The 13,550-nt window shown below is 38.5% G+C and overlaps 1 protein-coding gene and 1 long non-coding RNA gene across 3 annotated transcripts in view; one reads left to right on the top strand and one right to left on the bottom strand.

The window, feature by feature from the left end:
- Positions 1-13,550, bottom strand: part of LOC123318168 (epidermal growth factor receptor) — a 132,172-nt gene that overhangs the window by 56,650 nt on the left and 61,972 nt on the right. Inside the window, exon 1 of one of the 2 annotated variants that reach the window (XM_044904803.1) lies at positions 8,761-9,062. The exons of the other annotated variant lie outside the window; for it this stretch is intronic. The gene's annotated coding sequence lies outside the window, so the exon portion shown is untranslated. Of the gene's footprint in view, positions 1-8,760; positions 9,063-13,550 lie in introns of those variants that run through there. 2 annotated transcript variants of the gene reach the window in all.
- The window catches only part of LOC123318229, a 58,465-nt gene that overhangs the window by 28,813 nt on the left and 16,102 nt on the right, over positions 1-13,550 (top strand). The gene's annotated exons all lie outside the window — the stretch shown is intronic.

Raw genomic sequence — 13,550 nt, 5'->3', positions numbered from 1 at the left:
GAAAAAGGCCCACTTGAAGGAAGGCTCTAAGATAATTTGAGGGTCACATGAACTCACATAGCTCAGAGGAGCATATCTTGATAGCAGAGATAGCACAAAAAAAAATTGAGATGATCTTATCCATGGCTACCCATGAATCAGCAGCTTCACTCATCAGACGCGAGAGTTATAGAGGTATCCCTAAATCCACTCAAAATTCTAATTTGCTACTGTTCTTGGACAAGATTTCAAATCATCTGCGAAAAGTGCTGCTGAAAGTCCAGGGCCCAGGAAGAAGGTAAGGCTTATAATCACCAAAAATCTTCAAAACTTGCTGAATGTTCTATCAGAATCATGCTCACGACCTCAATCTGAAGACCAAGACAGTTGTTTACAAAGCAGTGGTCCTCCCAATGCTTCTTTACGGAAGCGAAAGCTGGACGCCCTACAGGCGACACATTAAACAGCTTGAACAAACGCAACAACGTCATCTTAGACAAATAATGCACATCAGATGGTTCCACAAAGTTTCGAATGCAGAAGTCTTGCAACGCGCGAGTTTTACAATGATTGAGACTCAAGTAACGAGGACCCGACTCAGATAGAACGGCAAGACTAAGGATGCAAAACACAAGACTCCCCAAAATAGCTCTGTATGGCGAATTCACAAAGGGAGCTCGGAAACCAGGAGGCCAGTATAAGCGGTTTAAGGTTATGCTGCATCAATCCCTAAATCAGTTAATGCCAATCATAACTGGAAACAACTAGCGTTAGACAGGTCAAAGTGGAGGTCTATGGTGCACAGTTATAATGGAGACTCGAGAAGGAGACAGCGGCGGCCAGATCTGGTTGGTGACTATCCATGCCCAGAGTGTGGAAGGATCTGTAGGTCACGGTTGGGTCTCTTCAGTCACAGGAGGGCACACAGTCGCAAGTAGCCCTAAGAAATTGTAAGTTTGATCGCACCGATGGTTTGGTTTTTAAGTCTTTTCGTAGAATTATTCTCGGTAATGTGATATTTCAAACAATGAATCAGAATCATGCTCAGAAATGAAGTTTACTTTCACCTTGATGACTTCGATGAATGTCAAAATTGGATTTGATGTAACCAGATATGATTGTCGAGAAACTAAGTAGGTAATACATATTTGTTGTGCAGCTTTGAGGTTTTATGTATAATTGGACCATATATCTTCGAGAATAATGCAGTAGCAGACTTTGTTTTGCCTGCATTGAACCTTGAACCACTGAATCAGACAATTCCACATCTGCCACATGCCACATGTAATAAGAAGACCTCAAGATACATCACCTTGTTGAATACTCTCGATTTGGTGATCAGAGTTTACCCACTTGATCGTGTGATTTAATATAGATCAATGAAAGGGTTATTATTGGATAGCTCAAACCAATAAACCCACAACGATCAACGATGCATCAACGAAATCCAGCAACATTCTTGTACCGAAAGACACAGCTTGATAGCAGCCATTTCCTGATCTGCTGTCACCTACATAACCCTATCTGATTAACCTGTTCATCTCAAACATTGACAAAGTGAGCTGTAGCAAACGTCGACGGCTCTACACTAATCGAAGTAGGCACCAAAACATCCTATAGTACACGGTCCACCTCGGCATCTGACGAAAGCAGAGAGTGCACCTTCAATCGGTAGTAGGCGATGAATTTCTCCTTTAAAACCGGCCACCTACGATCCCCACGTCCCACGCATCCCTCACTTCACAACAATTCTCCACATATTCTACTATAATAAGGTGCACACAAGGTTTCTATTACCCACGTGCCCAAGTTTCGTCCGAGACCAGACAAAGAGTCTAACCGCGAGACCGAGATGCAAGAGTTACAGTTGGCTCGCCATCGTTGGTGCTCAAACGTCAAATTAATTCATAGAATACAGTTACAGTTGAGGAACATTTCGACTCTCGGTTGCACATCTGGTCGGGTGCGAGACAATTGACAATGCCGGTGGTTATATTGGTCGTAAAGGCAGTTCCTTGAAATGTTATTGTGTCTTCGGCCATTTCACTCTTGAAAATTCCTGTGTTTATAGTTTCATCTTTGTTTATAGCTCATAATTTCCATCTAGATGGAATCGTGGTCTTTGAGCTTACAGGTGCCAACGTGTGTATCTTATCGAAAAGTCAATTATATTCGATATTTTCGAGTGACTTCCTACCTTCCACCACTTATTACTCTGCTGTTTCCGTTCAGACCGGAAATCCACCCCATTCAGTGAAAATACGACCCAAAGTTATTCGAAAAGTGATTCCTGGCACAAACGGAAGTTGCAAAATTTATGGGGCCGCACTCGAGATGGTATCATAAAAATTTTGATATTTTACAACACCACCTTTTTAGAGAGGATGTTCATTGTCGGTCAAGAGTTCGATGGAAATAGGATCTGCGAATTCCGTAGAAAAATGATGCCCAAATAGTATTGTTTGGACTCCAATCACATATTTTGTAGGTTAGGTTAGGTTATTTAGGATGAATCTTTGATTTGAACAAATATTTCAACAGTAGATTCTTGAGGTGAAAAAAACATTTTTTTCCTTTACCATTTTTTTCCGATTCGGCCCTGATAAAAATATATATCCATTTTGAGTTTTCATAATGAGCTATGGCAAACTTGGAGAAACAAAATTACCTTCAGAATAACAAGCTGAATCTGTGACACTTTCTGTGAATCTTTTACTCAGAGTTGCATTCAGCCAAAGTAACCAATTTTCCGAATATCACAGATATTTTTCATTTCTGAACGTCAAATTACTTTGAAAACGGCGCATTATAAGAGGAAATATAAAGAATACTTTTATTTTACAAAACGTTCAAATATTCAATTAGATAGCGTACAACTTAGTTTCAAGAGTTGGGTTCTTTGAATTTTTGGTATTTTCATGATAAGTAATGCTCATAATGAGAAAACTGGAAGACGTAGTTGATATCTTGGGTTCGAAAAAGATTCCTCAAACAAATGAAAAACTATATTCCGAAATTCATTTCATTCGATAAAATCATTTGTGAAATAGAACTCAAAATAAATTTTTTTATGCTTTTTCAACATCCTGTATCTTTTAAACCTAGCCGATTCAGAAAAAATTCTATTAAAATATTTGAACGAGTCAAAGACTCAGCCTGTATATTCTATTGAAATATAGTGGATACAACTACAATTTAAAACAATGAAGCAGGTGTAAAGAAATAGCAACAAGAGACAGATCGTAGAACCTGTTCCTCGTTTCAGATCTCAGTGTAAGCAGAGGAAAAATGGCAACATATCTTATTCTGATACATGAAAACAGAGATGAAATCAGGAAAACACTCTGTCTGCCCTTATAAGTGTAATGATAATGAATTTGTGTAAAGAATAAGCTGAAATCATCATATTGATGGAAACCTTCTTCATTTAAAATAGGACAACATCCCAAACTACTTCCCCATTCTCTCTAACATGATGGTTAAGAATATTTGAGAATATTAATTGAGAGTAATCTTGAATCAAAAAAGAAAGAAAAAACGTAAAAGGTATCTAGTACGAAGAAGAAATGTTAGAAGCAAAATTAAAGATTTAGAGTCACTCAAGTCAATAATTCCTATTCCTCTGTCCACAAGGACCACAGGACCACTATTACTCCACCCTTACATAACCTAGCCAAATGTGTGTGGATGCGCAGTTCTTCAAATATGATCTTATTGTGTTTCAAGATAGATGTATGTTTCGAAAGCTGGACCAAACCATGAACAGATAAAGAAATTTCAAAGCCTCGCTTTTCAAGAATTAGTTTGTTCATAGCCTCTCCAGATACTGGATGGACCTCTAGAACTGATGAAAGATAAGCTATAATGATGGCATGATAGACCTTGAAGTCTCGGTGCACTGTAACATCTTTTCAACTATCAGCAGTCGACTTCGACCTATCAAGGATCGATGTTCTTTCATCATTCCTATTCCTCGGGATCTTCGAATTGGATTCTTCTAGGAACTTTCCAATGGAAATATGTATGGATAAAACCTCTTTGATTTGAAAATAGATCTTTAACGATTTGACCCTAGTTTAATCGATAGCTTCATACAGCTTCATGATTATTCATCCAAGATGATTGCCAGCTGATTATCAGTTTATACCGACGACAGAAAAACTTTAAATTATCTGATACGATGATGGATGTTCGAAAAAGCATCAGATAAATCCGAATACTCGAAGCTCAAACTTATCACCAGAAAAACCCCTCTCAAAACGCACCGATACAAATCCCATTCCCTCACCAGCAAAAACATATCGTCAAATCCATCCAGCAATGCTTTAACGGTCGATCAAAAAAGCGCATTTTCACCAGCTTCGGCTTATCTACGCCTCCTCATCAGTCAGCCCGAAAAACACGGGCCGAAATGGGCCTTCAATAGGCTCTAAACGTCTTCTCGCCTCATAAAATAAACTCTGCCAAACTGCATAATTCTGAATTTCCAATTTTCGGCGATTCCGCGACTCGGGTCGCTCAAGTATAGATGTTCTCTTGTTCTCCCAGTTGTCCGGCATAATGTGAAGATTTAAAATAACGATGTTTGAAAGAGATAGCATTGTTTTTTGATCGAGAATCTGTATTAAGCGCACAGAAAAACGCTCATGACTGAGCTTGTTTCGATCGAGGGAAGCAGTGTTTACAGAAGGTGGCTGTGTAATCGTATTCTCCACATCAAGATCAGTTGACGCCGAATTGTAAGAACAAGGTACCCATTTTTTGTGGATGAAAAAAGTTTTCTGGTCAATTCGTATCTATAAGTGCATCCCAAATATCACACTCGATTTCATGATTTGAAAAGTTTGAATACATGAAATTTCTGTGAAATCAAGAGCTAAAATTCAGAGGACAATTGGACGAAAAAATTGGTGATAAGTCAGAATACGAAGATATATTGAAAAATTCTTAGCCTACTATAGAACCAAACAAAGTTTCAATGTCAAAATATTTTATCACTCAACATATTCTCCTCTTATTTATTACAGCAAACCTGCAACGTCTCTAAACCTTTCAAAAAAAAAGTTTCTTCTAGCTCTGCAAATCAGACCTCCACAGCTTTTATAACCTCCTCGTTAGAAGAAAATTTATGACCTTTTAAACTATTTTTCAGTCGAGGAAAGAGATGATAGTCGGATGGAGCCAAATCTGGTGAATAAGGGGGATGTTCTAGTAATTCAAACCCTAAATCACGAATTTTTTGCATGGCAACATGAGATTTGTGTGCAGGGGCGTTGTCCTGCAAAAACAAAACACCTTTGGATAGCTTTCCGCGTCTTTTCTCTTTAATTTTCTCCCGTTGAGTGGCCAGTAATGTCGAATAGTACTCCGGTTATTGTTCTACCCAGAAAATCAATCATGATTACTCCATGGCAATCCCAAAAAACTGAGGCAAGAACTTTTCAAGCAGATTTTTGGACACGAAACTTTTTAGGACTTGGAGAACCAGAGTGTCGCCATTCCATCGATTGTGGCTTTGTTCCTGGATCGTAGAAATGTACCCAAGTGTCATCCATAGAAAAAATTCGGTTTAAGAAGTCTACATCGTTTTCAAATCGAGCACAGATCGAACGCAATGCTTCTACCCTTGCACGCTTTTGGTCAACATTCAAACATTTGGGGATCCATTTTTCAGCAATTTTGCTCATGCCCAAATTGACGTGAATTATATGATGAATTCGTTCGTATGAAATATTCAGTGCTTCAGATGTCCGTTTTAGCCCAATTCGACGGTCTGATAAAATCATGTCATGATTTTGTCATGATCGATATTTTCGGGGACTGACTCAGAAACTGGCCTTCCCTATCTGTCATCATCTTCAATGGAACATTTACCTCTTTTGAAGCTTGCAGTCCAATTTTCACGGTCGCATACGAAGGACATTGATCACCAAGGGTATTAAGCAAATCTTCGTGAATCTGCTTACCTCTTAACCCTTTTAAATACAGGTACTTGATGATGGCTCGATACTCCAATTTTTCGATTTTCTTTTAACTTATTGCGCAACTCTGGTTTACTTTTTTGACCTCAAACTTCACACTGACACTTCTAATAAGTTATTGTTCGTTGCTATGGTAACGCAATATTTTTTTTTGTATGGAACTGTTCTAGGCTAACTAAATATCAATACATCCTCGCAAAACCTTGGTTCAATCAGAACCAAACAGTTCTCCCGAGATGCTATTTCAAAAATATGATTCACTATCGACGAAAATCCCAAATATTTCCATCATCCAGTTTCAATTCAAAAAACGAGTATCTACCAGTGTATCCAACCTGAACAAATCCAACAAAACGTTAACAGTAAGTTACGATATATAGACGACATAAACAAATGGGTAATTACGAACGCTAACAATTTCAAGGAGAAAACGATATATTTATATGGTTTTGTGTTCTCCGTTTTATTATTGTTCTTCGCAACAGTATTTACGACACCGCATGACTGAAATAATCATTTCGTACACAAAGCTGATGGCATAAATCGTATTTTGTATCTGTAACAGAACAACAATCGCCCTAGAACCCACTGTAGAGATTATCCGATGAAGACTTCTGATTTATGTGATTGGAAAATTACGAATTGTATGAGGGTTTGTCCATTGGAGAAGTCTTCGATCACTCTCTTCAAAAAGGGAAAAACTTCGATTTGTCTTGCAGAACTTAAGACGAATCTATAAAAAATTTCCACTAAAATTTTCAAACTACAAGGCCCTTCTTCCTGGTAATTTTCATGTTAGATACCTAGTGAATCAACAATTTTGAGGAATTACTTCTTTTCGAGTGACTTTTGTGTCCCCGCGGTTTCGTGTTTTCATTTGAATAATCATCAAAACTATAAAAAATTGTTCTTCAATCCAAATATCTAGGAGTTAAGCTGGATTCCTTGCTAAATTTCAAAACGCATTTGTAAAATCACTAGTTCGAATTCTTGTAATCCAAAACTCAACGAAAAAATTCCGTAGCCTTCTTGAAGACTAATATTTTTATGTCAGGTATGCAAAATTGGGCTCATTTCAAATTTTCGACACACTATCCACTTCACAAGCCTCAAAATCGCCGTCAAGGACGGAGGATCAAGCAGCCTCATCCATCTCGATATCCCCTACAAAGAGAACATCAAACAGGCGCCCAACCACTTAACTCCCATCCTTACCCTCAACAATTAGCGTTAGTGTCTCGTAAAGCAGCCGTCCAAACAAATCCTGATCACAAGGGGACCGCACGCTCTGCCCATTGTACAGCCGTGCCACCCTAATCCGAGCGGTACCAGTCGCACAGCATCCATCCCAAGATTATATAACCCACATCTCATTCCCTTTTGAAAACCATAAAGGACTTGAAGTACCGGACAGGTAGACCCGCTTTGTTTTTGTTATGGCAGGTGGATTGCCATTATAAATACCTCGGGTTGAAACATAGAAATGGACGCCTTACATTTCTGAAGTGGTTGGTAGATTTTGTGAGCTCATTACGATGGGATGCTGGATGCAAGGAATGCCGGTGGAGTCAAGTTGAGCGATATGTGGGGCGATCTTGATGAAATGGTTTATGCATGGGAAAATTGCAATACAGAGGAGGAACAAGAAAATCTCTCAACTTATTTTCATATTGTGATATAGGCTATTGAAAACCCAATCATTTCTGCTGCCGACTCTGGTTCATTAAAAACGAGAACAATATTACTTGGACCTGAAAATATCCTCTGAATTCGTTGTGAAATATACGGAATATAATTTGATGGTTTCGTACCATTTGTGTTTCCACTATGGTCGATAAAGTAGATATGAGGCCCTAGTCTCTTAGGTGGGCGCTTGATTTCCAGTTATAATGTGGTACAAATGGGGACCAGCTCCTCGTAGTAGTGATTTTGGAAGCAGTGTGGGTGGTTCTGTGAAATTTCTGATTAGCCCACGCTGAGCTCTAAATTTCCCGGAATATTTCAATTAATTTGTTCGATATCAGCTATTCAAGCTCGATCCAAGAGCCTTTCCTGATGGTTCATTGTGGATATAGATTCTACTTACAATTTGGGGAATGTGAGCACAGTAATTCAACGAAATACCGTAAAAACAGGCTGTTCCTAAATTAGAGGTACAAACTAAGAGGGGATTCTTTAAATAATTTTAAGGAAAAAAGTCCCATAAACATGAGATAGCAAACGTTTCGTTTTAGAGATACAGGATGCTAAAGTTTGAATTTTTGGATTGGTATCAAAACACATTGATTAGAAAAAATACCGGGTATTTGATGTCTCAAAACTTACAATGACTTTATGCACCACAACTTACTTACTAAATTTTTATGACAATTTGAATTTTTCCAATGATTTAGAGAGAAACTACAAGAGACCATAAAGTTTAGTAAAACAACAAGTTTCATTTACAGTTTCTCAAAGTAACAGTGGCTCACCAAAAAAAGATATGGAAGAAAACATGGGACAGTATACCAGTGTATCGCCCTGTAGGTTTGCTATCGTAATTGGCATGTCCCATGGTGTCAATTATAATGTGTATGCAAAATTTAAGTTGAATATCATGTGAAGTGTAGATACTAGAAGAGAAAAACTAACTTCAACACATTTTCTCGTCGATTTTTTGAGAACCTGAAATAGTGTGGGTGGAAAGTACTTCTTTCTGTTAATTCCACAAATATTCATATAAAACTTAGTGAAGGGTAGTTGGAAATATGTTTATAGAGTAGGAAGAATGGTAGTAATCTGCCTATTAACTCAAACTTACGTCAACAGGAGGAATGACAGTTGATCTCTACACAAATCACAACCTCCCGAGAATATGACAGATCTGTCAACGTCACAACACCCAACCAGTCGTTCACAATATCAAGGACGATACTTCCTCGTCTCCCCCAACCTATTTCGAGTAATTTTCGTCCTTTTTCCGCGTTTTTCCAGCTTCTAATCCTTCGCGCGAATCACAAGATGGCCAGAATAGTCCCGTACCACGGTGAAACTGGCCACAAAGATCTCTCGAATCAAGGTAGAACCGAGGCATGTGGGCAGGTATCTCGTTTGAAACCGCGCTCAGGTAAAGGTGGGCTAGAACTTTCGTTATGTACCAGCTAGCGTGATGTAAACATTGAACCAGCGAGGTGTCTGTGATTGACGTCCATTGTCAGGATGGTAATGAGGTCAAAGTTTGGCTTCAGGTGACTGTACGGAATATTAATTTTTCGAAATGGGAAATACGAAGCGTTACTGATGGAGGTTTCGATTTTTTGTTCGGTTGTGTGGAAATGAGTGCTGTTTAGAATATACTAGGGGCGTCCAAAAAGTAACCGAAATGACTCAAAGCTTGATGATCCTTGGAACTTCTGACGTTGTAGCGGTTTACAACTACGAGGATATATTGAAAAATTTCTAGCCTATAGAACCAAACAAAATTTCAATGTCACTCAACATATTCTCCTCTTAATTGGATACATTTATTACAGCGAACCTGCAACGTCTCTAGACCTTCCAAAAAAAATGTTTCTTCTTGCTCTGCAAATCAGACCTCCACTGTTTTTAGTACCTCCTCGTTGGAAGAAAATTTAAGAACTTTTAAACTTTTTTTCAGTTGAGGAAAGAGATGATAGTCGGATGGAGCCAAATCTGGTGAATAAGGGGGGTGTTCTAGAGATTCAAACCCTAAATCACGAATCTTCTGCATGGCAACATGAGATTTGTGTGCAGGGGCGTTGTCCCGCAAAAACAAAACACCTCTGGATAGCTATCCGCGTCTTTTTTCTTTAATTTTTTCCCGTAGAGTGGTCAGTAATGTCGAATGGTAATCTCCGGTTATAATTCTACCCTTATCCAAAAAATCAATCCTGATTACTCCATGGCAATCCCAGAAAACTGAAGCAAGAACTTTTCCAGCAGATTTTTGGACACGAAACTTCTTAGGTCTTGGAGAACCAGAGTGTTGCCATTCCATCGATTGTTGCTTTGTTTCTGGATCGTAGAAATGTACCCAAGTCTCATCCATATTAACAATTCGGTTCAAGAAGTCTACATCGTTTTCAAATCGAGCACAGATCGAACGCGATGCTTCTACCCTTGCACGCTTTTGGTCAACATTCAAACATTTGGGGATCCATTTTGCAGATATTTTTCTCATGTCGAAATTGACATGAAATATATGATTAACGCGTTGGTATGAAATATTTAGTGCCTCAGATATCCGTTTTAGCCCAAATCGACGGTCTGATAAAATCATGTCATGAACTACATCGATATTTTCGGGGAATGACACAGAAACTTGCCTTTCCGATCGGTGATAATCCTCAATGGAAAATTTACCTCTTTTGAAGCTTGCAGTCCAATTTTCCACGGTCGCATACGTAGGACATTGATCACCAAGGGTATTAAGCATATCTTCGTAAATCTGCTTACCTCTTAACCCATTTAAATATAGGTACTCGATGATGGCTCGATACTCCAATTTTTCGATTTTTACAATTTCGGCGGACATCTTCTCTCTTTTGATCTATTGCGTAACTCTGGATTACTTTTTTGTCCTCAAACTTCACACTGACACTTCTAATGAGTTATTGTTCGTTGCTATGGTAACGCAATATTCATTTTATGCATGGAACTGGTCTAGGCTAACTAGATATCAATACATCCTCGTACTTACTGCATTGTGGGTCCTTTTTTTATGGTTGAAAATGCATTTATTTTAGAAATAGTTAATGAACAGATCATTCGAGGTGTTCTCCATTGCTGGCTACTTCTAATTTCCAAATATCTGGCAATTCCCGAATTCAAACTCTAAAAAATGCTTGTCTTCTGATGAGGCTAGACAATTTCCGATTTCTAGATAACCAGAAGAAGCAATGTCTGGAAAATTCAGTGAGTGCGACCACACGATTCTACAAGTGGCCCTTAGGTTTGGCTACGATGTGATACCTCCAATTGTCCAATTTTTGATTGTCTATTTCTACGTTGAAATCACTATCCTAAAACGTCCAAGGCATTGATTTATCGGTTGGGGGATTGTCATCATAAACATCCAAAAGCATTTGATGCATTTTAGCTGCAATTTTCTTCGATTTAAAGCCAAAAACTGAAACCTCCCACACATTTGTGGTGTTTAGTGAACACTGAACACATTCAATATATTCAACATAGTAAAAAAAAAGGTTTTTGTATGAAATTCGAAGCGATATGAAATGGATGTTGTGGACTGATGTCTAGCCGATCTTGAGACGCCAAAATCAGCTGACAGTATAAGACAATAATATCAGTTAAAGACTGAACAAATTTCTAAACCCCATTATTAAAAAAACAAAGTTCCTGTAACACCGAAACTTCTTTCCATATGGAACAAAAATCCAAACGATTTTCCTATAACCGTCTCCTCAGAACTTTTACGACGTGATAACGTAACATACGAATTCCTGACCCCAGTCATCTCTCAGCCACAAAACAGCAGGTATCCTGACGACGATCCGAATGACCCCAGCGTTCAACCTGCCATCAACATACCTGTACCAATAATTCCGGACATTTGCATATCTTTCACATATCTTTTATAAGATTTTGTCACCAATTACATTACGGCTTTCGTGTTGCCGATTCCTAAATCAATTGCCACTCGACTCTCCCGTATACGTTTATCAAACCGAAAAAAATGTATTAAAACAGGGGCCACGATTATAAATCGTCGCCTTAAAGACGAGTCGAAATATAAATAATAATTCACGTCGTGAGATGCGGCCGCCACATTATTTCCCGTATTTTTCGATGAGGAATTTCTCGGTCCATCTTGAAGATTAACAATTGGGGACAAGGAATTTTTGGACACAACATCTAGTTGAAAATGATTTGGAAAAAATTCTCTAGGCTATCCTTCGAGATGTAAAAGATATACGTAGCCATCATACATCATAGTGCATAGTCCACGCAACAACTTCATCTAAGACAAATACTGCACATCAGATGGTTCCACAAAGTTTCAAATGTAGAAGTCTTGCAGCGCGCCAGTTGTACAACAATTGAGACTCAAGTAACGACTGCCCGACTCAGATGGAGCGGCCACATTCTGAGGCTGCAAGTTCAGAGTGAAAATGGATTCAATTCTCCCGAACTCCCCATATGTAGAGTCATTCGGGGCAACTGTGCGCACTTTTGCCTTTCAAGCCATACCCTGTTTCAAATGTTGAAGCTAGGAAAATTAAAACATATTCATAAGATAGAGAATTTTCTAATCTATAAGAAAACATCAAAAAGCCAACAAACAAAAACCTTTTCTTTCCGCAAAAAAGAATTTAATAGAGAAAGTCGGAGTGCGTTCACATGCCCCGTATTGCGGGTAAGTGTGCGCACCCTCACGGGGTAAGTGAACGCAGTGCTTAGTGAACCACACAATCAAAACAAATTACAAAATAATGTCATCAAAATGTTACAATATTAGAGAAATGCTGTTTATTGTCAATACAGAAGCGCCTTTTTACAAGCACTGCATTATTGTTCGTGCCACAATTCCTGGTGAACACAACACTTGATACATTCCCCTGTTGGTGGCTCTTCATATTTTTCTGAACAAATAGGACAATATTGATCGAGTCTTAACCAAGAAAATCAACAATGTCATAATTTATTCCTCACTGAACTAATGCCCATATAATGAATCTATGTGCACACTTACCCGCGCACACTTTCCCCAGTAAGCCAAAATTTGAATTGACGTTCTTATATAGTTGAGCAGCTAAGAGAACCTAAAATTTTTCATTATATATTTAGATTAATATGCGAATGATCGAATAAAATATTGTTTAACACTGTCGGACTCGGAACTTGGACCTGGCAGAATTGGCAGAGATGCTAAAAATTAACAAGAAAACTAGTGAATTTGATTGATTGCAAATAAAAAGTTAACGAAACGTCGCACGGTGCTCTCCTATGAAGAACTAATTTGGCGATTCTGCGCCCTTGCTTCACCCAAATGAACCCCTCTTTCATACATTGCATAGTCGAGATATACGCACTGCGCACACTTACCCACTGCGCTCAGTTACCCCGAATGACTCTATGACTTGTCTGAAATAAGTCTATGCAACCAGCACCAGGATAAGACGATAAAAGAATTATTATCTTATTTTGGGACAAAACCAAAATGGATCTCACATCTATGGGTCATCAGACCTTCTTGTTCACCGGCCCTCAATAACATTGAATAATCATGGGATCTGGTAAAAGGAAGCTAAAAATGGATATTCGTTCCTCTTCCCGTAGGGAAGCAGCACTACAATAATAACTGAAGCACTCAAAAAGTTTAATTTATAATCAAAACTGGATATATCTCTTGGTTTAAGGAAATTGTTGTCTGTTTTTCTCACTTTCGCTTGCTGTAAGGCTCTAAACTTTCAATTTTACTATTTTCTCGCACGTTTTTAGGATAATAACGTTAATTTTAGACTGAAAGAAAGCTTTCACTTCATTTGGTTTTTCCTGTAGGTTATGGCCAGGGTGTATTTGAAGGTGAGGCTTTTTTTCAACAGAAGGTAGAACTGGTCAAAACGAAGC

Source organism: Coccinella septempunctata, chromosome 1, assembly GCF_907165205.1.
Source record: "Coccinella septempunctata chromosome 1, icCocSept1.1, whole genome shotgun sequence".
Taxonomy (NCBI): domain Eukaryota; kingdom Metazoa; phylum Arthropoda; class Insecta; order Coleoptera; family Coccinellidae; genus Coccinella; species Coccinella septempunctata.
The sequence above is the reverse complement of the archived record's forward strand: the minus strand, read 5'-3'. Positions and strand labels throughout refer to the sequence as shown.